Source organism: Mesoplodon mirus (genome assembly GCF_964341445.2).
Source record: "Mesoplodon mirus genome assembly, chromosome: 13".
NCBI classification, from domain to species: domain Eukaryota; kingdom Metazoa; phylum Chordata; class Mammalia; order Artiodactyla; family Ziphiidae; genus Mesoplodon; species Mesoplodon mirus.
The window spans coordinates 67,900,033-67,927,028 of NC_138989.1; positions in this window are offsets into that span (position 1 = coordinate 67,900,033).

Genomic DNA, 26,996 nt, shown 5'->3' on the forward strand with positions numbered 1-26,996 from the left:
CCTGTTCCATTGATCTATCTTTCTGTTTTTGTGCCAGTACCACACTGTCTTGATTACTGTAGCTTTGTAGTATAGTCTGAAGTCAGGGAGCCTGATTCCTCCAGCTCCATTTTTCGTTCTCAAGATTGCTTTGGCTATTCGGGGTCTTTTGTGTTTCCATACAAATTGTGAAATTTTTTGTTCTAGTTCCGTGAAAAATGCCAGTGGTAGTTTGATAGGGATTGCATTGAATCTGTAGATTGCTTTGGGTAGTAGAGTCATTTTCACAATGTTGATTCTTCCAATCCAAGAACATGGTACATCTCTCCATCTATTTGTATCATCTTTAATTTCTTTCATCAGTGTCTTATAATTTTCTGCATACAGGTCTTTTGTCTCCTTAGGTAGGTTTATTCCTAGATAGTTTATTCTTTTTGTTGCGATGGTAAATGGGAGTGTTTCCTTGATTTCACTTTCAGATTTTTCATCATTAGTATATAGGAATGCCAGAGATTTCTGTGCATTAATTTTGTATCCTGCAACTTGACCAAATTCATTGATTAGCTCTAGGAGTTTTCTGGTAGCATCTTTAGGATTCTCTATGTATAGTATCATGTCATCTGCAAACAGTGACAGCTTTACTTCTTCTTTTCCAATTTGGATTCCTTTTATTTCCTTTTCTTCTCTGATTGCTGTGGCTAAAACTTCCAAAACTATGTTGAATAAGAGTGGTGAGAGTGGGCAGCCTTGTCTTGTTCCTGATCTTAGTGGAAATGGTTTCAGTTTTTCACCATTGAGGACGATGCTGGCTGTGGGTTTGTCATATATGGCCTTTATTATGTTGAGGAAAGTTCCCTCTATGCCTACTTTCTGCAGAGTTTTTATCATAAATGGGTGTTGAATTTTGTCGAAAGCTTTCTCTGCATCTATTGAGATGATCATATGGTTTTTCTCCTTCAATTTGTTAATATGGTGTATCACGTTGATTGATTTGCGTATACTGAAGAATCCTTGCATTCCTGGAATAAACCCCACTTGATCATGGTGTATGATCCTTTTAATGTGCTGTTGGATTCTGTTTGCTAGTATTTTGTTGAGGATTTTTGCATCTATGTTCATCAGTGATATTGGCCTGTAGTTTTCTTTCTTTGTGGCATCCTTGTCTGGTTTTGGTATCAAGGTGATGGTGACCTCGTAGAATGAGTTTGGGAGTGTTCCTCCCTCTGCTATATTTTGGAAGAGTTTGAGAAGGATAGGCGTTAGCTCTTCTCTAAATGCTTGATAGAATTCACCTGTGAAGCCATCTGGTCCTGGGCTTTTGTTTGTTGGAAGATTTTTTATCACAGTTTCAATTTCAGTGCTTGTGATTGGTCTGTTCATATTTTCTATTTCTTCCTGATTCAGTCTTGGCAGGTTGTGCATTTCTAAGAATTTGTCCATTTCTTCCAGGTTGTCCATTTTATTGGCATAGAGTTCCTTGTAGTAATCTCTCATGATCTTTTGTATTTCTGCAGTGTCAGTTGTTACTTCTCCTTTTTTCATTTCTAATTCCATTGATTTGAGTCTTCTCCCTTTTTTTCTTGATGAGTCTGCCTAATGGTTTATCAATTTTGTTTATCTTCTCAAAGAACCAGCTTTTAGTTTTATTGATCTTTGCTATCGTTTCCTTCATTTCTTTTTCATTTTTTTCTGATCTGATTTTTATGATTTCTTTCCTTCTGCTAACTTTGGGATGTTTTTGTTCTTCTTTCTCTAATTGCTTTAGGTGCAAGGTTAGGTTGTTTATTCGAGATGTTTCCTGTTTCTTAAGGTGGGATTGTATTGCTATAAACTTCCCTCTTAGAACTGCTTTTGCTGCATCCCATAGGTTTTGGGTCGTCGTGTCTCCATTGTCATTTGTTTCTAGGTATTTTTTAATTTCCTCTTTGATTTCTTCAGTGATCACTTCGTTATTAAGTAGTGTATTGTTTAGCCTCCATGTGTTTGTATTTTTTACAGATCTTTTCCTGTAATTGATATCTAGTCTCATAGCATTGTGGTCGGAAAAGATGCTTGATACAATTTCAATTTTCTTAAATTTACCAAGGCTTGATTTGTGACCCAAGATATGATCTATTCTGGAGAATGTTCCATGAGCACTTGAGAAAAATGTGTATTCTGTTGTTTTTGGATGGAATGTCCTATAAATATCAATTAAGTCCATCTTGTTTAATGTATCATTTAAAGCTTGTGTTTCCTTATTTATTTTCATTTTGGATGATCTGTCCATTGGTGAAAGTGGGGTGTTAAAGTCCCCTACTATGAGTGTGTTACTGTCGATTTCTCCTTTTATGGCTGTTAGTATTTGCCTTATGTATTGAGGTGCTCCTATGTTGGGTGCATAAATATTTACAATTGTTATATCTTCTTCTTGGATCGATCCCTTGATCATTATGTAGTGTCCTTCTTTGTCTCTTCTAGTAGTCTTTACTTTAAAGTCTATTTTGTCTGATATGAGAATTGCTACTCCAGCTTTCTTTTGGTTTCCATTTGCATGGAATATCTTTTTCCATCCCCTTACTTTCAGTCTGTATGTGTCTCTAGGTCTGAAGTGGGTCTCTTGTAGACAGCATATATATGGGTCTTGTTTTTGTATCCATTCAGCCAATCTGTGTCTTTTGGTGGGAGCATTTAATCCATTTACATTTAAGGTAATTATCGATATGTATGTTCCTATTCCCATTTTCTTAATTGTTTTGGGTTCATTATTGTAGGTCTTTTCCTTCTGTTGTGTTTCTTGCCTAGAGAAGTTCCTTTAGCATTTGTTGTAAAGCTGGTTTGGTGGTGCTGAACTCTCTCAGCTTTTGCTTGTCTGTAAACGTTTTAATTTCTCCATCAAATCTGAATGAGATCCTTGCTGGGTAGAGTAATCTTGGTTGCAGGTTTTTCTCCTTCATCACTTTAATTATGTCCTGCCACTCCCTTCTGGCTTGTAGAGTTTCTGCTGAGAGATCAGCTGTTATCCTGATGGGGATTCCCTTGTGTGTTATTTGTTGTTTTTGCCTTGCTGCTTTTAATATGATTTCTTTGTGTTTAATTTTTGACAGTTTGATTAATATGTGTCTTGGCGTATTTCTCCTTGGATTTATTCTGTATGGGACTCTCTGTGCCTCCTGGACTTGATTAACTATTTCCTTTCCCATATTAGGGAAGTTTTCAACTATAATCTCTTCAAATATTTTCTCAGTGCTTTTCTTTTTCTCTTCTTCTTCTGGAACCCTTATAATTCGAATGTTGGTGCATTTAATCTTGTCCCAGAGGTCTCTGAGACTGTCCTCTGTTCTTTTCATCTTTTTTCTTTATTTTGCTCTGCATCAGTTATTTCCACTACTTTATCTTCCACCTCACTTATCCGTTCTTCTGCCTCAGTTATTCTGCTATTGATCCCATCTAGAGTATTTTTTATTTCATTTATTGTGTTTTTAATCGATGCTTGATTCATCTTTAGTTCTTCTAGGTCCTTATTAACTGTTTCTTGCATTTTGTCTATTCTATTTCCAAGATTTTGGATCTTGGAAATAGAATCTTGGATCATCTTTACCATCATTATTCTGAATTCTTTTTCAGGTAGAGTGCCTATTACCTCTTCATTTGTTAGGTCTGGTGGGTTTTTATCTTGCTCCTTCTCCTGCTGTGTGTTTTTCTGTCTTCTCATTTTGCTTATGTTACTGTGTTTGGGGTCTCCTTTTTGCAGGCTGCAGGTTCGTAGTTCCCGTTGTTTTTGGTGTCTGTCCCCAGTGGCTAAGGTTGGTTTAGTGGGTTGTGTAGGCTTCCTGGCGGAGGGGACTAGTGCCTGTGTTCTGGTGGATGAGGCTGGATCTTGTCTTTCTGGTGGGCAGGTCCACGTCTGGTGGTGTGTTTTGGGGTGTCTGCGGACTTTTTTTGATTTTAGGCAGCCTCTCTGCTAATGGGTGGTGTTGTGTTCCTGTCTTGCTAGTTGTTTGGCATAGGGTGTCCAGCACTGTAGCTTGCTGGTCGTTGAGTGAAGCTGGGTGCTGGTGTTGAGATGGAGATCTCTGGAAGATTTTCGCCATTTGATATTATGTGGAGCTGGGAGGTCTCTTGTGGACCAGTGTCCTGAAGTTGGCTCTCCCACCTCAGAGGCACAGCACTGACTCCTGGCTCCTCAATTTGGGATGATTTGTTGTCCATTCATGTATTCCACAGATGCAGTGTACATCAAGTTGATTGTGGAGCTTTAATCCGCTGCTTCTGAGGCTGCTGGGAGAGGTTTCCCTTTCTCTTCTTTGTTCTCACAGCTCCTGGGTCTCAGCTTTGGATTTGGCCCCGCCTCTTCATGTAGGTCGCCGGAGGGCGTCTGTTCTTCGCTCAGACAGGACAGGGTTAAAGGAGCAGCCTCTTCGGGGACTCTGGCTCACTCAGGCCGGGCGGGAGGGAGGGTCACGGAGTGTGGGGCGAGCCTTTTGGGAGGTCTGGGGTCTTCTGCCAGTGTTCAGTAGGTGTTCTGTAGGAGTTGTTCCACGTGTAGCTGTATTTCTGGTGTAGCCGTGGGGAGGAAGGTGATCTCCGTGTCTTACTCTTCCGCAATCTTACCCGGGAGTTTCTAATACCCATCTTTCTCAATTTCTTCCAGAAAATTGATGAGGGAATTCTTCCTAACACATTTTTATTTTATATTACATTTACCATTACACTGATGCCACAACCAGACAAAGACGACACACACAAAAAAGATTATAGAGCAATATTTCTGACAAACATGGATGAAAACATTCTCAACAAAATATTAGCAAACCTAGTACATTAAAAAGATCATACAGGGGCTTCCCTGGTGGTGCAGTGGTTGAGAGTCCGCCTGCCGATGCAGGGGACACGGGTTCGTGTCCTGGTCCGGGAGGATCCCACATGCCGTGGAGCGGCTGGGCCCGTGAGCCATGGCCGCTGAGCCTGTGCGTCCGGAGCCTGTGCTCCGCAGCGGGAGAGGCCACAATGGTGAGAGGCCCGTGTATCGCAAAAAACAAAAAAAAAGATCATACAACATGGCCAAGTGAGATTTATTCCAGGGTTGCAGGGATAGTTCAACATCTACAAATCAATCAATGTGATACACTGCATTAACAAAGTGAAGGATAAAAAAAAATCATATGATCATCTCTGTAAATGCAGAAAAAGCATTTGACAAGACTTAACACCCATTTATCATTAAAACTCTCAATGAAATGGGTATAGAAAGAATGTACCTCAACTTAGAAGAGGCCATTTATGACAAACTCACAGCTAATATCATTCCCAATGGTGAAAAACTGAAAGCTAACCTTCTAAGATCAGGAACAAGACAAGGGTGGCCACTTTCACCACTTGTATTCAACATAGTATTGGAAGTCCTACCTAGAGCAATTAGGCAAGAAAAAGAAATAAAAGGCATCTAAGTTAGAAATGAAGCAGGAAAACTGTTGCTATTTGCAGGTGAAATTATTTTATATATTGAAAACCCTGAAAATTCCACCAAAAATCTGTAAGAAATAGTAAATGAATATAGTGAAGTTGCAGGTTATAAAATCAATAGACAAAATTTTGTTGTGTTTCTATACACAAACAATGAACTTACAGAAAAAGAAATTAAGCAAAAAATCTCATTTACAATTAAGACAAAAAAAAAATACCTAGAAATAAATTTAACCAAGGAAGTGAAAAACCTATAAACTGAAGACTATAAGACATTGTTGAAAAAAATTGGAGAAGACACACAGAAATGAAATGATATTTCATTCTCATGGGTTGGAAGAATTAACATTGTGAAAAATGTCCATATTACCTAAAGCAATCTACAGTTCACCACAATCCCTATCAAAATCCCAATTACATTTTTCACAAAAATAGAACAAAAAAAAAGATCCTAAAATTTGTGTGAAACCATAAAAGACCCTGAATGGCCGAACCAATTTTCCTGAAGAAAAAGATCAAGGATGGAGGTATCACACTCCCTGATTTCAAATTATACTACAAAGTTATATTAATCAAAACAGGATGGTATTGGCAGAAAGACAGACATACAGATCAATGGAACAAAATTCAAAGCCCAGAAATAAATCTACACATATATACAATTAATTTATGACAAAAGAGCAAGAATGTAAGGGAGAAAGGATAGTCTCCTCAATTAATCTTGTTGGGAAAACTAGAAACTAGAAGCAAAAGAATGTGATTAGACTGATATCTTACACCATACACAAAAATTAACCCAAAATGGATCAAAGACTTAAGTGTAAGATCTGAAACCATAAAACTCCTAGAAGAAAACATAGGCAGTAACTTCTTTGATATTGGCCTTAGCGATATCTTTCTGGGTATGTCTGCTCAAGCAAGGCAAACAAAAGTAAAGTTAAACAAATGGGATTACATCAAACTTAAAGGCTTCTGCACAGCAAAGAAAACCATCCACACACACACAAAAAAAAGACAGCCTACTGAACTGCAAATCATATATTTGAAAAGGGATTAATATCCAAACTATATTAAAAACTCATACAACTCAACGACAAAAAACAACCCAATTAAAAAATGGGCAGAGGATCTGAATAAACATTTTTTACCAAGAAGACATAAAGATGAACAACAGGCATGTGAAAAGATGTTCAACATCACTAATAGGGAAATGCAAATCAAAACCAGAATGAGATATCACCCCCTGTTGGTTAGAATTGTTACTTCTTGTCTTTCTGAGAATAGCCAGCGTTGGAAAGGATGTGGAGAAAAGGGAAACCTCATACTCTGTTGGTTGGAATGTAAATTGGTACAGCCACTATGGAAAACAGTATGGAGATTACTCAAAAATTAAGAATAGAACTATCATATGCCCCAGCTATTCTACTTCTAGGTATTTACCTGAGAAATACAAAAATACTATTTCAAAAAGATATGTGCTCCTCTGTGTTCATTGCAGCATTATTTACAGTAGCCAAGATATGGAAACAACCTAATTGCTCACTGTTGGGTTGATGGATAAAGATGGGGTGTATACATGTGTATGAGTGTGAGGATACTTTTGTGAGGATTCAGTGAGATAAGATAAAAGAACACATAGGCTGCTTTTATATATAACTCTACGATAGTAGATCTAGAATAATTTTCATTATTTATAAAGCACTTTAAATCAGTGGAAGCTCTATAGAAATGGAATTGACTGCTTCTCTTTGGTTGAGGAATTCGACTATACACTTAATGGAGGGCATTCAAATGTTAGCAGTATATGGTTGGGCCATATGGTGTTTTAGGTCCTTTCTAACCTTTAGCTCATATTTGGGCAGTATCAGTGAATAGCACAATGCATCCATTTGCCAGCTTTATTCTCATTATCATGCAGAGTTTGCATGCATTTATACATAAAATGGAGTAGGCTTGAGGAGATCAGGAAAGATTTATGTACCAGCCTAGTCAGAAGAGCAGAGCAGACTGAGAATATGAGAGGCCCAAACAGGCTCTCCTACTGGACGTCAATCAAAATTATAGTCCTTTGTCTTGAAGTTTCATAGGTTTTTACAGTAAGAACACAAGGTTCTTAATACTAGAGCAGGAAAGCCCCATGGATCTCTATGGAAAGTTTTAAAATTTTTACTAAATATCAGATGAACTTTTGGAGTTGCTAATAAATGCTAGGAGTTTTATATTCTTTAAGCTAAGAGACAGGAAACGTTATGCTTTGTCGTTACTCTGCAGACATTTTATTTATGAAAGAAACAAAATGAATGATGGCAGACACATCTGCAAAAATGACTGGAAATTGTCAGATTATGGACATGTTCTTTATCTCACACTTTAATAATATGCAGAAGTCTGGCTTAAAGAAAAGGTCTCCAGTGAGTATTGTATCAGCAACAATGATTGAACTACAAAGGAATACATAAAGGGAGATGATGCTCTTAATGGAATATTTGAGGGCTATTTGAGAGACCTACCTGGAGAAGGAAAATACATTCTGGCAAAAGAGATGTGTAATTGCCATGGACCTACCAGAAGATGCTTTTCCTTGAGAAGTTAATGTTTTTCTCTGAGAGGTCCTTGTTTTGCATGTTGATTAAACTAGAATCAGCACTAAAGGGGTTTGTTGTTGTGATTTATTTTTACATGTCCTGATTTATTCATATTTTCTTTCTACATTTACATTTGCATATATTCAGGGAAAATGAAACTTAAATTTTAGGAGGAATCAGATTCTTACCCCTACTATCAAAGATTAATTTGAGGCTCTTTGTAGGCAAAATAGCTAATTACACACATAACATTTTTTCATTGCTTTTTTTTTTACTATCTTCTATCACTTTTTCTATTTCTCAGAAGTGCCTTTCCCTCCCACCTCAATCATCATAGTTTTAATTTATTTTTTAACAGTTTTATTGAGATACAATTCAAAAACCATGCAATTCACTCATTTAAAATGTACAATTTAATGACTTTCAGTATGTTCAAAGACTGTTCATCTATCACCACAATCAACTGACATTTCATTACCCCCTAAAAGAAGCCCATCTCCTTTAGCCATTAACTCCAAATCACCCCCAGCCTCCCAGCCCTAGGCAACAACTAATCTACTTTCTGCTTTTTAATCCTATTCTGGATATTTCATATAAGTGGAATCATACAATAGGTGATATTTTGAGTCTGTCTTCTTTCACTTAGAATAATGTTTTCAAGGTTCATCCACCTTGTAGCATGTATCAGTACTTCATTTTTAAAATTGCTAATAATATTCCATTGTGTGGATATACCACATTTTATTTATACATTCTTCAATTGATAGGCATTTGAAGTTTTTCTACATTTTGGCTATTATGAATAATTCTGCTATGAACATTTGTATACAAGTTTTTGTAAGGACGTATGTTTTCATTTCTCTTGTGTATATATATAGGAGTAGAATTACTGGGTCATGTAACTTTTTAATGAGTTGCCAGACTGTTTTCCAAAGCAGCTACACCATTTTACTTTCCCCCAGCCATGTATTAGGGTTTCAGTATTTCTACATCTTCGCCAACACTTGTTATTTCTGTCTCTTGGATTATAGTTTGCTAGTGAGTATAAAGTAGTATTTCATTGTGGTTTGGATTTGATAGCTAATGATGTTGGGCATCTTTTCATATACTTATCAGCCATTTGTGTATCTTCTTTGGAGAAATGTGTATTAAAATCTGCTCACCATTTAAAAAATTAGATTGCCTTTTTATAATTGAGTTGTGGTTATTCTTTATATTTTCTAGATAAAAGTCCTTATCAGATATATGCTTTGAAGAAGTTTTCTCCCATTCTATGGGTTGTCTTAAACCATCACTTTTTATCTGCACTTTTCTCTTACTTACTAACATTTGCTCATAGGAATGGCCTAGTAAGTTGTTGTGATAGTTTTAACCACATAAATACCATTCTTCTTCCCATCAGCTATCACATTCACTAATCTAAGAACCTGATAAGTATCAGTTTTACTGATGCAATGGTCAGTGTGCAGTCTTGTTCCTGTCTTCATGGTACTTAAAATCTATTGTGGGAGACCATTAAGATATCATCTTATGGCTAAAAATTACTGTCTGGATCATTTACTTCTGCATCTAATTAGTTCATTTTCTAATCCAGTACAAGTGTCTCTTGCTGTTTATAGCTTTGATCTAACACATTCTCCCTTCTTCTAAAGGGCTTGGATTTTGTCTACAGAGTGAACCATTTTAAGAACGCTTACATGGATTAAAGAACATTTAAAAGCAGGGGTTCACGGTAAACTCCGCACAAAGGATCGGAACTTTTGTTAAGACCAGTGCGAACACCTAAGTTATCCAAGTAGCTTTCAAATAGTAAACCAAAGCAGGGAACTACAGAGAATATAGAAAGAAGATACTCTGGCACAAGTGATAGTAACGAGCCACATGTGCAGGACTCATCCTGCAGCGCAGGGAAGGATTATATTTCTTATCCAATGAGGTCTTATCTAATGAGGAAACTTGTGCTTCGTAATTCTGATAATCATTTTTTACACTGGCTTTAGATTGCCCTTAGGTTCTATAAAACTTTGCAGTAAAAACAGAAAACCCAGGAGTCTGACTACTGAGAAAGTTCAAATTGAATTCAGATTTCTCACTTCTTCTAAGATAAATGTTAAGTAGGTTAGAATCTTCTCTGATTTAGAAAGGTGATGACTACTTGGTGTTATGTTGCATATATACAGGATGTAAAGTAAATGGTGATGGTGGTAAAATAATTCATTGGATTATTATAGTGTTTGGATTTTTCAAGGAATTTTTACATATATTGCCACCAGAACCTAACAAGAACCAAGCAAGATTGTTAAAGAAGTCTTCATTCTCCACATTTCTATAAACTTCTTAGTGAATAATATACATACAAGAAATGCATAGATCATAAGTCTACAGCTAAATAGATCCTCACATATTGAACATTCCATGTAAACAGCTCAAGGAACAGATCATCACTAGCATCCCACGTACTCCTCTTTATTCCCATTCAATCAAATAATGCCTTCAACATGGCAGGTGGACATGTTCCTCACATCAAGTACCATAGTTTAGTTTTGACCATTCTTAGACTATAAATAAATTATACAATAGGTACTACTTTGTTTCAGTTCTCTCAGCATTATGTTTGTGCGATTTATCATTAATTGTCATTGTTGTATAATATTCCGTTGTGTGAATACACTGCAATTGATTTACCATTGTAATGACATTTGGGCTTTTTCCAGTTCATGGTTATTACAAATAGTGTTACTGGGAACCTTTTCTTTTACATGTTTTTGTTTGTCTGTTTGTTTGTTTGTTTTTTGCTGGGTACATACCTAGGAGTAAAACCACTGGGCCATAATAGGGTGTCTGTATTTTAGATTTAGAATAAGCTGTCAAACAGTTTTCAAAAGTGCCTAATGCAATTTAACCTCCCACTAGCTATATATGTTGAAACGGTGGACTACCCAGATCCTACACACACAGTTGGTATTTTCTGTATTGTTACGCCATTTTTCTGGGTGACTATTCATGTTTATAAAATGGAGACCTGAACATACTTTCACAGGAGAAAAATGTAGATCACAAATCTACTGGCACAGTGTTATTTACGCTAAGCCAAATACAATGACTTTGCTTCCTTGGCAGAGAAGGCTAAGATATCACCAGCACAGATGTGACAAAAAGATCAAACTATGTATTAAGACTTCTGGTTTCAGCTATGGCATATTAAGAGCATGGAAGTTGTTATTCCCATCCTTAAAATAAGAAAAAAACTCGACAAACTGAAAACTCAATAACTTTTCTTGGACCCATTGGAGAACTGAGGTCTCAGAGCAAACTCTCATCCTGAAATCTAGAGAGACAGGTGAATCCAGAGAACCAAAGTTGAGATCTGCTCCCCAGGAGCTAAAGCCACTGAAACCATAAACTGGCAGGTACACTTAAATAGTGATTTTGATGAATAGCTGGAAGCTGAGTGTGAAGAAGCATGAGAGTGAGAAACTCCCACCTCCTTCCCTACCCCACCCTTTGTCCTGCTCTCTGGGGGAATGGATTTTGAGCCAGATGAATGCTTTATTATGAGGCAGGACCAAATTCTCTCTTCAAATCCAACCCCATGTCCTAGGAACAGACTTTAGAACATCCTAGTGTAGCCAGCCCCTGTCAGTTTCCCACTGCTCCACTCTCACTTGCTCAGTGCTGAGAAGACAAACCTTTGGTTGGAGAGAGAGTTTAACTTAAGACTCAGAATCTGTTAACCTCTAAACAGCTAGAGGACAGGCAGCCCACAGGATAAGGTGACAGTGCTAGAAGTGTGTCTCAACTCCTCACTCAGGGCACCTTTCTGAAGCAGGTTTCTAATAACCCTAGCCCCAGAGAAAGGCACTTAAAGGCATTGCTCCTACAATTTATCATGCAAATTGGAGAGAACACAATAGATTAATTAGGGAACATGGTTTGAATTTGCATTATACAGACAACAGTTGGTTATAATGTGATTGAGTTCAGGAACTAACACCTTGGGAGGAGGAAAGAAAGTCACTGGCAAGATGCAGAAACGCACAGCTTTCAAGCATCTGAGAGCCCGGCTGCTCAGTTGGCCTCCAGTTCATTTTTTCCCTGGGGCTTAGATCCTGGAGAAATGGGGGCATAGAGGTGATGAGGTAGAGGTGATAGAAAACAGAGTTGATGAGTAGGGGTCTATATTATAGATCACGGAATAGAACTAAGTCATTGGCTCAATTAAGCTTCTAGTTCCATACAGTTCTATTCCAGGTGCTATTCAGAGTCTTGGACTTAAGTAGTACTATGTTGTATAGAGTTTACAGGAATTTCAGGATCCTAGTATACTGGGGTTTTGTAACTAAATCAAGAAACAAAACCTACACCTGACTAGTGACTCAGGGGGGCAGCAGGGGTTAAAAGAAGAAGGTGGAGCCAAGCTGTACAGTAGCACAGATTTCAACATATAGCATTCTCCCCCAACCTCCCAACTTCCTTCATCAAGAAAATATGAGTGCCACTAAGAAGGATTGCAGAAAATATTTGCCTTTTTACAATTCCTCAATGGCATTATAAAAGCTAATTCCCAACTTTCTAAAAATAACTTAAAATATTGATAGAAGAGGAGAATGGACTCCAACATCTCTTCAGAAATTGTGCAGTTGTGAAGTATATGGTCCCTTTAAGGCATAGGGGTCAAGGAAACAAGGAGTGAAATGCATTTATCTAATTGGCCATCATGTCTGTGTTACTAACTCAATGCTAGGCATCAAATTATTGCAAAGCAAAACACAAATGGCATAGTCTGCTCTGATCTTTCCTCTCAGAGTCAGGGACACATTTCTTTACACATTCATGTGGGTCTGGAATGGAGATTTAGGAATGGTTGTAAGTGGTTGGTGAAGCCATTGGTGTGGTCGATCTCTAGTGTGTAGAAGAGAGGATGGTTGGGCACAGAGTCCTGAGCAGCACTGGCAAGGAGGACAAGAGGCTCACAAAAAAACACGCTAAAGGGGGGGTCAGAAAGGAACAAGCAAAACCAGGAAAAATACATCCCAGCAGTGAAGGGAGGAGGGAGTACCAAGAAGGGGTTGATGGGGTCTACTGAATGCCACTAGGAGGTTGTATTCATCCGGGTCTCTCTCCGCAAGCAGACCCCGAAACACAAGCGTGCACTCAGGTGGTTTATTTGGGGCAGTAATGCCAAGGAAGGAGGGAAACCAGGATCCAGTGAGCTATCCTGCTGACCCCCCACTGGACAAGTGGGGCTGGACCTTCTCAGGAGTGAAGAATGTAGCTCTCAATTGACTGTCTGAGGGATGGAAAAGAGAAGCAATGATCCACCAGCCCCAGACTTCCACTGCCCCAGATTTGCCCCCATGGGATGGAAGTTCCCTTGTATTTCTAGGCTTGTACATGATGGTTCCTAGAAGCTATCTCTCAGAGACTTAGAGGAACCCATAACAGAAAGTGAGAGATTCACGGTGGAGGTGAAGCAATGCTTTCTGGATGCTTTGAGTTTTTACCTGCATAGGACTGATGGCTACAGCAACAATAAGGGCTTAGTGTGAATGCTGTGAGGCAGAGAACAAGAGCTATCCAATGCAGAGGTGAACTGAACACCAGAACAATTTGCAAGAAAGTAACAAATTAATAGCAATGCCAGGGACATTTTAGCTTCAATAACCCAACAGTTTAGGACTTCACTAACTTCAGGTATAGCTGGATCCAGAGACTTCATTGATATCTTCAGTTTCCTTGAATCTTCTTTGTTTGACCTTCTTTTTCATTGGCTTCATTTTCAGCAAGATCTCTCCAGACAACAAAAATGGCATCTAGAAATGTCAGGTTATGTGGTATTTGCAGGTCACACTCTCATGAGAAAAGGTACCTTTTGCTCTTCCATCATGGATATCAGTCCCTTAAAAATAACTGACCGATCTTGTTGGGTTATATGCCCATTCGAGGTCCAACTGCTATGCCCAAGGTAATGGGGTATGCCTGTGTCATGTACCTCTCCTATGACCTTTCAAGCAAGACTCCTTAATTGATAGACCCAACAAAAGGAGTCATGAGGGGTAGCTGCAAAAAATAAGTTGGAGAGACTGCAGATTGAGCAGAGAAAAAGCATAACATATGCCCTGTGTATAAGGTATGGGAAAGAAAGCTTTCAGAGAATTGGTAATATGGAATCATTGAGTAACCTGAGTCCTAGTTCTCGCTCTGTTACTTACCATTTGTGGGATGTTGAACAAATTACCTAATCGCTCTGAATCTCAGCTTCTAAAGTGAAAGTGAAACCAGTTGATTTCCTTCTTTTAAAAAAATAGTTTTAAGAATGTTCAACATTAACAACCGTATAAAAAGCATCCATGTCCAAAACTCAGAACTGCCACAAACAGCATTCTTGTGGGTATCGCAGCCATTAGAGCTCCTTCCTTCCTTTGAGACACAGTCTGAGATCACTGGTGGACTCTGCTCAAGACAGCTATAAACTCAGTCAATATTCTCAGGCATAATCCTCCATCAGTGTCAATTCACAAACCCCATTTTTGTATTAAAAACAAGACAATATCTACTATGCAGCACTCATAGCATTGACAAGGGGGTAATATAAGCATCATTTCACTTAACACATTTAATCAATTTAGTTACTCAGAAATAAAACTCACTTAAAGTCTTTCTACAGAGGTGGATGCCCCTTGAATGCAAAAACCATCCATACATTATATGCTATCATTGCTCTTGGCAAGCTTTCTCACCAAAGCTGTGGGTGTGAGAGACACATCTGACCAAGTTTTGTTTGTTTGTTTTTAGAGAATACATCTCTTTTTTTTCTTTTTTTAAAAATAAATTTGTTTATTTATTTTTGGCTGCATTGGGTCTTCGTTTCTGCACACAGGCTTTCTCTAGTTGTGTCGAGAGGGGGCTATTCTTTGTTGCAGTGCGTGGGCTTCTCACTGCGGTGGCTTCTCTTGTTGCAGAGCATGGGCTCTAGGCGCTCAGGCTTCAGTAGTTGTGGCACGCAGGCTCAGTAGTTGTAGCTCGTGGGCTCTAGAGCGTAGACTCAATAGTTGTGGTGCATGGGCTCTAGGGCACACAGGCTCAGTAGTTGTGGCATGGGCTTAGCTGCTCTGTGGTATGTGGGATCTTCCCAGACCAGGGATCGAACCTGTGTCCCCTGCATTGGCAGGCTGATTCTTAATGACTGTGCCACCAAGGAAGTCCCTGAACAAGTTTTTCAAAAACTTGTCTTTTGCCCTGAGTCTCTGCTTGTGCTCTCTGCTTTTTCTCATGCATACAGCCTTTTATTCCAGCACCACCATCAACCCCACCAAAGGTTTCATAAGTTCAAACACCATGTGGCTCCATATCACAGACTTGCATTCAGTGTTGATATGACTCCACAGAGTAAAGAGTTTGGGGTAAAAATGGGACACCCACTGTCAGAGACACAGCAAGTATGCTTTGATATCATGTTCTTAACTGAGAAAGTGTATTGACAGAAGGAATTCTATGGCAGAATATTTACAACACCATGAAGTGCCTCTTCCATAGAATTTGAAATAGGACTAACTGCAGAGATTAAATGGAGGCTTTATAGTGTATTTTATGATACGAAGCCGGACAATGTTGAAAATAATATAAACAAAAATAAAATACTGTGTACTATCATTTCCAAAGAAGAGAATTTGCTAAGGAGAAAAACATCATATGCTAGAGTTTAGATTCAAATAAGGAGGAAATACTGTAATTTTAACCAATAGCTCCTATTTTGAAGATTAAAACAATTTACTTGATTTTTTGTTTTGTACCAGCAGATTCTTTTGGTATCAATTATACTGTATTGATTTGCCTATCTGCAAACATTTCAACTATTCAGTATTTCAACCCTTTCTGTAACAAAACTTTAACATTCCTTTACATCTCTTCATCTAAAGAATAATGTCTAAAATAATAATAAGTATAATTCACATTGAATGTGATAATTCTGAAAATGTTAATTAAAAAGTATTCTTACAATAGACTTACTATTAACGTAGAAAACTCGGAAATTTCACTAGTTTATTCCAACCAGAGCCCTGCTCTGCATTCCCCAGCCAGAAGCATTGGAACCAGTATTGTGGTCAACACCTTCTCTGAACCCCTGCCCAATCTTGCTCTCATGCCATCTTATCAGCAGACTCAAAAATGGGTAGTAGCCAAGGGAGGGGCACTCATAGAAGTGTCTCATAAGAGACAGCAGAATACGGAGTGGAGGTGCCATGTCATACCTTCTCACCCTAGTGTAACCCTCCTGGGATGCTTTTCCCTGTTAAAGAAAAGCTCCTTCTGCTATCTTGCTCTGGTAAGGACTTCAGTTTCATCAAGACAGGCAACTTGTGTTCATTTTTCCTGTAGGCACACCATAGCTTAAGTCATTAACATATCAATTTCCCCTTTTAGACAGAGCAGCACTGAGTTATTTTCAATCCATAAGCAGCTCAGGGCAAACCTTGATTCATCAGAATTCATTCATTCAACTTTTATTGAGTGCTGATCGTGTGCAAGGCCCAGGCAAGGATCCTTTACGGATACAGGGAAGAACAAAACATGATTCCTACCCTCAAGGAGTTTAACATCTAGCTCAGGAGATGAAATAGGTACCAAATAGGTAAGTGTTGAATAAATATTGAATAATGTAGATCAAAAAGGGTAAAAAAAAAAACCCAAAAACTTCCATAAAAGTGACATAAAATAAATGCTATTTAAGGTAACATGAGACAGAACTTAATTCTAGCTGTCAGAGCAGAGTTTGGGAAGGGCTCCTTGGTCTAGGTGTCATTCTGTGCATTTGATTTTTTGAAAAGACACTGGGCAGGTACTAACCACATTCTAGGCACTGTGCTTGGCATTTAGGCTGGATCTTGAGAGAGGTTGTGAGTTTAGATCTACAGCAAACGGGATTAGGGGTTTGGGATATGCTAGTTTGTGGGGTGCTGGAACGAGTTCTTACTGGCTCACAAGAGCCAATTATTAAGCGTTCAGGAATGAAATGTCACGAGAGATTGGCCAATCCTTGGTTGAAATCATAGTTGTAGAAGTTTGCCATGGAAATCAACAAACACTACAATTCAGGGTCCCCACCTCTATCCAGCTCACAGCTATTTATTCAACTTTTGGGGGCATGAATATATTCAGGCAGTGGGAGTAAAATGATAATCCACTTATTAGTTACATGATTTCCAGCAGTTACCTTGTTGGTTCATGGTTTTTCTCATCCGTAGGAAGTTTGATAACTTTAGGTTTTTCTGTCTCTAACATCCTATCATCTATAGAGAGAGAAGTGGAATGAAACCCAATGATAAAGGGTTGATGAGGATTAGGGCGTCTCTCCAGCCTGCCTGCTTCCTGTTGGGCAGGTGCTCGGGGAGCAGTGCTTATAAGCCTCGCATCTATCTCCTGGCTGTAACAAGGGGCTGCTGGAATTGAGCCTGTCCGTAGGAGCACTGTTTTCCCTGCTACGAGGTTGTCTGAAGTGGCAGAAGAGAACTCTGAGCTGGAGGAATCAGGAGCCCTCCCTTTCTCTCCTCCTTGCCGGGTCTCAGTGGGACCCCCGGGCAAGTCACTTAACCTCTCAGTGCCTGGTGGTCTTAACCTGCAAATTAGGCTTCTTTTCTTTTCCTCCTGCTCCCCCATGGATAATGTTTGGAGGATCTACACACCAAGCTTAGGTTGTCTATAGGTGTCAGTCAGCAAAGTAACATGAGAGAGTAAAATGCTGTTGTCATTACTTGCCCAGGAGGGGAAGAAGTCCTTGGGGATCTAGCCAACCTGGGTAACATCATCAGGTGGCCCAGTCTTAATGGTATCTGGATATAGAGATGATGGATGCTACTTTGGTCCCACTGACATTTCCAACTAGACCCTGCCTGGAGCCTTGACTGACTCTTTTTTGAACCCATTTTACCTACATTCTCCTTTTTCTGCTCAGTGAGCAAAAGCAGAGCAGTATGTGGAGGGACCTAGGGACCTATGGAGAGGAATGTGTTTCTTCTTCACTAGCATTTACTAAGAGGTTTCAAGTATGTTTTCTTATTTGTCAAATCATAGCTTCTGTTCCTCCATGAAATTCCCAAGCAATACAGGTGAATTTCGATTCCTTGGAATGGTTTTTGATTCCTTCCCCAAAGCAACTCTATCAGACACAGATGCATACTCTGGGCATGCACGGAATTGGCAACTGTGATATTCAGAAAACATGAGTCTTGGAGGCAGCATTGGGCCCCAATATCAGCTCTGCCATTTACTGAGTGATGTGGGTCAGGTCACAGCCATCTGTCTGCACTTGAATTTCTCATCGGTAAAGGGAATTTGCGTCAGCTGTGGCCTCAGATGCATTTCTGATGTTCTTCATATTGGAAGGGTCCACCCCGCAGGGGGCAGATTCCCAGGCGGTCAGGTCAGCTGGCTGCTGACTGGGTTTGGCTACAGGGAGGAGCTGGTGGGAGACAGGAGGTAGGAAAGAGAACTTGAATGCACTCTTTCTCAGGTGCATTCTCTAGAGTGGCTGAGTCTCCTTTGTGATTCTAACTGCCTCAGAGAGTATAACCCTGGCCTCAGGCTCCTGCCAGCCCACCTTCCCTTCTGTGTCCCTCATTGCTTTCCTGCTTTGGCCAATGTTTGTGCTGCCTCAGTTTCCTACTTTACATGTCCTTGGTTATAAATATTAGAAGCACTTTGTTTCCCTGACTAGATCCTGACAGAGAGTTGATGATACACCTGTTTTACAAGGATGTTGAGATTTAAAGAAAATCCTATTCAGTTCCTTATTAGGGTAAGTGCTCAGGGAATGTCCATAGGATCCAACCTGTTAACCCTTCTTTTGCTTCCCAGCATCGCCATGTTTTTTTGCCCTTTGAAATTCTAAGCATCCTTCAAAGCTCAATGCAGATGCTACTTACTTCACAAAGTTTTCTCATCCCTAGTTGTATAGGGTTTTTCTTGATTTTCTCTCATGGTCCTTTATGTATGCATCTCTAACAGAGTTTAGCATAATCTGCCAACTCGTTAATTATTTGTGAAATTGCCTTCTCCTACTAATCTGGAAAGTTGTTTCTGTCTCTTTCATCTTTGTATCTTTCCCAAACCCCTGAAATAGAAGGGCTGCTTAAAAATATCTGCTGAACTGAACTGAACAGGAATGCCCTTCTTGTTACTTTTTCCTTCAGCTTGATTCCTGTAATCTGAGGGGCTACCGCAGACACTGAGACTGACTCTCCAAATTAAGTATTAGATAAATTCTTCATCCAGTCCATAATAATAGAAGCTTTTTGAAGAGTGTGACTTTACCATACTTGGGCTTATTTTTAATACCCAAAACCCATCAGATATGTTATCTATCCTAAATTCAGTAGATATTCCATACTAAGGATGTTCATATCAAAATGCATGGGTTGTGAGAAAATGTTTGTTTTGGTAAATGAAAAATAGAAAATCAGATGTTTGATTTTTATTATGATGTGGGATCCATGAACATATATACAAAACCATATACGTAGGTCTAGAATTGTGCTGTCATATTATAGGTGCTCAATAAATATTTGTTGAATGCTTGACTACCTATGTGTTTGGGGTAAGATTTGAGAGAAAATTACATGTCTGTAGTTATCCTGCAGATGGCACTCTCTCATGTGAATTTCAAATTGATTTTTCCTCAGTTTTCATAGTCTCATTTGTTATTTTATTTCTTATTGAAGTACAGTTGATTTACAATATGTTAGTTTCTGGTGTACAGCAAAGTGATTCAGTTATACATATATATATACATATCTTTTTCACATTATTTTATTTTTAATTTTAAAGGAAATTTACCCTCAAGCTATCACTTCTATTTTTCTGTTTTTTTCTTACTCAAATATGCTATCCATTATTTGACCTCTGAAAAGCTTCTTGAAAACATGACATGGGTCAAATTGTTTCTGAGATGTTAATGGTAGAAAGAGGGTAATAGAAACCCCCATTCTGTGGAATGAAGGCTATTCCTTTTCTTTTTCTTCGTGCTTCCCTACCCAGCTTTCCTCTCGACCCCTTCTCTATTTCATTGTCCTTCCTCCCATGCTTCCGGTCCCACTTTCCCTGGCACTTGCACCCCACACTACCCTGTGGTTGTAATCTACAGGGAGGGAGCCGAGGGCAGTTGATTATGGCACATTACAAATGAAAGGAGTCCTCGAGTTTCATCTAGTAGACATCACTTGGTTTACAGATCAGCAAACTGAGCCCAAGGGTGAAGTCAACCCCTCAAGCTCACAAAAGAAGGAGCCAGAATTTTGCATTTTCTGATTCCCTGTGGAATAGCAGGCAGGGACAATAATTTAATTATTGCACCTAGGAAGGATCCAACCTGCAGGAATCGCCTCTCCAATGCCATCTTGCCCCGGCACCCCAGCTAATGAAATACAAAGATTCTCTGTGACAGTTTAGATATAGTGACCCTTCTTGTTTTCCCCACTCTGGCCCTTCCAGCTTTCAAAACTTGTCTTATCCTTGAAGAGAAAATTCACCCTATGAATAAAGTGTTCTATTAGCATGGGCAGTATTTTTCTTAGTCTCCTCAAGCCTCAGAGGGTTGAGGTAAATTTCCCCAGAGACAAGGGCCTGGTTTCATCTTCCCAAGGGTCTCTGAGCCAGAGTTGCTTCCGTGGACTGTTCCTTTCCATTGAGTGTCCTTGCCAAGATTTATGAGTCAGTAAAGAGAAAAAGAGCCACGTCAACTGTCCTGTGAAGGAAAATGAGATTCTGCTAAATTTAAGGGGACTTTAAATGAATAAAAAGATCACTAGGTTAAATACCATGAAGAAGGATAATAGATGAATGTTAGAAAATACAGAAGTCATCCTAATTATAGGTACGACAGAGGAGAAAGCTAGATAAGTCCCCTCTAATCCTTTTATAGGCCATAACATAATTAAATGACTGTTCATTTTCTAGATAAGACTATGTCTTTGACATAGACACTGGGTACTGGGAAATCAACCACGCTGAGCCCTTACCTGACACAGACTCATTCTTTCTGAAAAAGAGCCAAGAATATTCAGGCCAACACTAGCTCTCTGAGAAAAATCATGAGCTTTGGAAAGGAGAGAGATTTCTCCATTTAAATACAAAAGCTCTTGGGACTTCCCTGGCGGTCCAGTGGTTAAGACTTTGCCTTCCAATGCAGGGGGTGCGGGTTCGATCCCTGGTCGGGAAGTTAGGGTCCTGAGTGCTTCATGGCCAAAAAACCAAAACATGGAGCAGAAGCAGTGTTGTAACAGATTCAATAAAGACTTTAAAAATGGTCCACATGAAAAAAAAATCTTTAAAAAAATAAAATTAAATTAAAAAAGCTCATGGATGCTAGAGTATATCAGGAACAGTTCAAAGTACCTTCCCCCAGATGGAGTGCTGGTGGAGTCAGGCAACAAATTAGGATGGTTCAACCCTGCTCTGGTAGTATCCATCTATCCCACACCCACCCCCATCCTGTGATATGGCCAATTGATGACATTTTCTCAACTTAGTGAAGTGTAGCCTCAGGACTGTCTCCCTAGTTTTCCCCTGTGTTCCATACTGCCAAACCCCTAAGGAAATCCTAGTACTATTCCATGAGGTCTTTACACAGTTTAAATCAGTGCACATGAAATAAAGCACTGCTCTTTGGGCATTTTAATACTTCTAGCTGGATATCTTCTACCTAGACATCTTTCCCTAGATGTTCCATAGACCTTTCTTAACAGCTGTCCTCATCCTGGTTCACCCTTCCTAGTCACTCAGCTCCTAACATTGGTGTCATCATTGATTTCTCGTTCCTCGATTTTCACATCCCATCTATTACCAAGTCCTGTGAGTTCTTCCTTGGCACCATTTTTTATGTCTTTTTCCTCTCCATTTCCATCAGCACTACTTGGTATTTTTCCTCAGTTTCTTGACAGCACCACGGACTTTTAAAGTAGGTATTCCTCTCCTCCAGCATTTCCCTCCCATGCCATCCTACGTGTTTCTTCCCTATTACACTTTCAGATTTATTCAACCCACATTTACTACACCTGTATTGTATGTTGGGTTGGGTGCTAAGTGAACAAAAATGGAAAACTCCTGGACTACACCTCAAGGAACTCGGGGTAGAGTGAGAGAGAGACACACGGAGAGTAGAGGGTAATGGTGAAGAGTGAGTCAGAGGGACTCGATTCCAGTCCTGGCTCAGACCCTTCCCCGCCATGGGACTCTGGGTAATCTCAGTGCTCCATGCCTGCAAACTGGGGATAATGATAGCACCAACCCCATAGGTTTGTGGTGAGGATGGAATGAGATAATCCAGGAAGCACTTACAATAGTTCTTGACACATAATAAACAAGAAATAATAGTAGCCATGACTAAGAAGCAATGCTCCTCAAACTTTCTGTGGTAAAGGACCATTTATTTTTTGTTCAATTTCTAATACATCTAATACATACATTTGTGGCCCTCCTGTGTATGACAACATGCAACTCAATACCGGAGTGTGACAACATGCAAACTGTGTCTATAACCTGCTCAATGAGATGAGGCCATTGCTTGAATGTCTAGACATCAAGGCAGGGTCACACTGTGGACCCATAACAAACAGTTCATAAGCCAGAACCAATACCTGGACCACTGGGGTTGAGTAGCACTGTGATAAAGTACAGATTTGGTTATTTTCACCTTCTTGCTCCTAAGTGGCTCCCCATAAGATAAGAAAAATGCTTAACTTGGCATTTGGGAACCTTCACATTCAGACCACATATTTCCTTCTAATCCTCAGGTCTCATGACTCCCTTTTGCAAATTTGAGGCTCCCGTCCAGGAGTTTTCACACAGTATCAGGGACAAGGTATAAGGATGAAGGTGGAGGACAATTCATTTTATTTCATCTTCTTTGAAGATGTCTGACTATTTGAAATTGTCTTGCCTTTTTATTATCTGTAGTTTCAGTATTTCCTCAGGAGCTTAATCTGGTCCTGTTGGTCACTATATTCCTGATGTCTAGAACAGTACCTGGCATATAATGTGTTCAATAACAATCCATTGGATGAATAAGTGAAGAACAAAAAGATTCTGCTGCTAAACACATTTAAAATTCAACCTACTAGACACATTACTCACCTGTTAAAGCTTTAAAATTTGGAATTTCTTGCTTTTAGCAAGAAACAGTTCTCTTTTCACCTAGAATGACATTTTCTTCTCATCCATCTTTCATGTCATTGCATTTTTGGTTACTGTTAATCTACTAAAACTCAACTGAATGACTTCCTCCAACACAGCCTCAAAGAAGCCTTTGTCTACAAAAAACAAACAAACAAACAAACAAACAAAAAAACATGCACAATGTGAGAGTTGTGAGGTAAGTTTTATTTGGGAAAAAAATGAGGACTATAGCCAGGAGACAAACTCTCAGAAAGCTCTGAGGAACTGCTCTGAAGAGGTAAGGGGAGGTCAGAATGTATATGATTTTGGTGAAGGGGGATAATCCAGCACACATTTTGGCAGAAGGTTTCTACGAGTCACGGAAGCAGATGTCTCCACTAACGATTTTAGTGCTCTTCCAGATAGGAGAAGATGCAAGAAATTGGGCTCATAAAATCTTCTCTTGAAAATATCTAACTATCTGAAGGCCTGTTCTGCCAGTTTTCCCAAGAACACAGAGTGCCTCATTCCTAATCTTCACCCTGAACTCCTTTCAGGGTGTGTTGAAGGTTGGCGACTGCAATAGCGAGTGACTTCATCCTTGTAGAAACAGATGGCAAGTGACAATTTTTAGTGAGCACCCTCTTCCGACTCCCCACTATACAGTATGCTATCTCTATTTTAGCACTTTCTGTCCTGTTTTATTACTGTACTCTCTTTACCAAATTACAAGGTCACAGGGTCCAAGAGTCTGGCATCACTCATATTTTCCTTTTCAAATGTGTTCAACAGTGTCTGATAGGTAGCACGAACCTAATGCTGAATTTCTGTGGATTATAGCTGAATTCCTCAGAATCTATTCATGTCTCAAGAATCAGCTCAAGTTCCGTCTCCTTCATAGAGCCTTTCATGAATATTCCCACCCACAGCAGTATATCTGTTCTGTATATCCTTATAGGCTTTTTGAAGCTTACCCTTTAATTAGCATTTAAAAATTTTATTCATGAGTTTATTTCCTTAACAAATGTTTATGTTTTGCCATTGTATTTAGGGAATTATTATAGCTATCAGGACAGATAATGAAGAATTTTTTTAAACTCCTGCCTTCAGTAACTGTGCAATAGAATTTTCACTATGCAGTATCTAGTAGTGTGTGTGTGTGTCTGTGTGTTATTGTTGTTGTTTTCCATAACTTGAATGCATCCATACATACATATACACATCCTGAGACCTTGAGGGCAGGAATTATTGTGAGCCTTCTACACAACATTGCTTAGACTGCAGGGCCTAGCAGATACTCAATACAATGGGATTAGTTGGTGTTCCACACACATATACTGGTATATCCACATGGCACGAGCTTATTATCTCTTATTAGAAGGCAATTACCTGTCTTTGTAGTGAAATGGGAAAACCACGTGACACTGATACTATGGACCACAAATGGAGGTGAGCTCTGACAATGTTGATAACTTCACCTGTAGAGAGAGCCTGTTAATAACCCATGTTCCATAGACCACTTAAATCTGGTGCCTGGAGAAATAATTAGATGCAAATACAATGTGATAGGAAACATTTACCAGTCAGGTAGAGGAAAAACTTTATTAATTTGAAAGGCAAGGGACCAGAAAAATGAGCTCTGAATTAATTGGGTTTGGATTATCTGATATTTTTATTAAGGGCATTTAGTCATTTAGGCAATAACCGCTGCTGTTTGAATTTTTTAGTGTTGGCCCTCTGAGGTTTTACTGTCAAGGCATGATTTCTTATGGTGGTAATTTTTTTTGCAATTTATCTATTTTATTTTATTTATTTTTTATTTTTGGCTGCATTGGGTCTTCGTTGCTGCACGCAGCCTTTTCTTTGGTTGCGGCGAGCGGGGGCTACTCTTCGTTGCTGTGCACTGGCTTCTCATTGCAGTGGCTTCTCTTGTGGAGCACGAGGTCTAGGCACGCAGGCTTCAGTAGCTGTGGCACATGGGGTCAGTAATTGTCGCTCACGGGCCCTAGAGTGCAGGCTCAGTGGTAGTGGCACACGGGCTTTGTTGCTCCGTGGCATGTGGGATCTTACCGGCCCAGGGCTTGAACCTGTATCCTCTGCATTGTCAGGCGGACTCTTAACCACTGTGCCACCAGGGAAGCCCTCTTGTGGTGGTAATTTAATGAATGTGTTTAACCTTTATCCTTTGCAGCTGGACATAACGTATCTAGCAATTAGACCGGATTTTCACCAGCCCACCCAAGTTTCCACCTATCAGGTTTTCAAAAAATATTTATTTCGCTATCCCTAACTCCCTCCAACTTAGTTCTCTGACAGCAGAGAGAACTGATGGGAATGTTTCAGGCAACAGAGGAAAAGGCCATCTGATTGTCTGCTGCTCTACCTCAAGTAATCTTAATGTGTTTAATTGCACAGCTGATCTATCTCTTTATTTGCATGATAAATATGGTAGAAATCTATCCATTAGAAAGGGTGAAGGATAATAAGTCCCTGACCAAGGCAGAAAATCCTTTGGGACTATTCATAATACACAAGTCAAGGTTACCTGGGCTGTTCTCTAAATAGACAAAACAAAAAACCCATTAGAATATATTCATGAGTCATTCTAAATTTGAAAACTTTCCTTTGATGATTCTCTTAGGCAAGGAGAAGTGACAGCTCACTGGCAGAATTTAAGGTTTGCTTATACTGCTTAGCTAAATCTATCAACAGCCTACGGTTTAGTAAAAAAGACAAGATAACTGCACATAAAAGCTAACAACATATAAATAGACCCGGAGCAAAATACTGTTAAGTATCAAGTTAACGCTGGAGACAATACTTGTCAGAATTTAGGGAAGGGATCCTGATTCCATAGGAGGACAGCCCACACATTATGGGAGTGAAGTTCAAATAATGTTGAAAGTGCTTCACATGTAATGGGTGCCACATACATGCTTACGGTCCAACTGATAGACTCTCCTAATACGGCAAAGCCGATTTCATTAACCATGGCCGCTTTCCATTTTGCTTACTGATACACATCTACTTGTGATAGTGGCAGCATTTCTCCCATTCTTCATTTAAGTTACTGGAGAACCTCACAGTTTCAAAGCTGATGCCCTGGTGCAGTTCTCTCTTTGTCCAAATGTGGAGACGGGTGACTTGGCCTGCATGCCAGAGCCAAGTGCTCAGCCTATCAGATCAGAGTCTCTTGACATCCTCCCAATCATAACTGCTGGGGTCTCCTTTATCATCTTCCATCATCATTGCCCCATTCAACTTTACAGAAGAAAGACATCTGTACCTGTTCCAGGGAGATCCGAACTTAAAGTGTATTTCTTTCCCTTTTTAGGCAATGCTTCTTATTTTTGTTCTGGTATTTTTAAATGTTTTTCCATTTCTCTTAAATTTTTAAATTATTAATAGACCTTATTTTTTGGAGCAGTTTTAGGTTTGCAGTAAAATTGAGTGGAAGGTACAGAGATTTCCCATATGCCCCCTGACCCCACGCATGGGCAGCCTCCCTTGCTGTCAACATCCCTCACCAGAGTGGTGCATTTGGTACAACTGACAAACCTGCGTTGATGCCGCATAACCACCCCCAGTCCATAGTTTACGTTAGGGTTTGCTCTTTCTGTTGAACCATTCTACAAATGTACAATGTACATGTATCTATCATTATGGCACCATACAGAGTATTTTCACTGCCATAAATATCATCTGTGCTCCATCTATTCATCCTTCCCTCCCTCCAAAACCCTGATATTTTAATTTTCTCCATAGTTTTGCTTGATTTATTCTGCTTTTTTCCTCCTCACAGAGCTCTATTTGTTGAACTGAGGAACATGGGCACTCAGT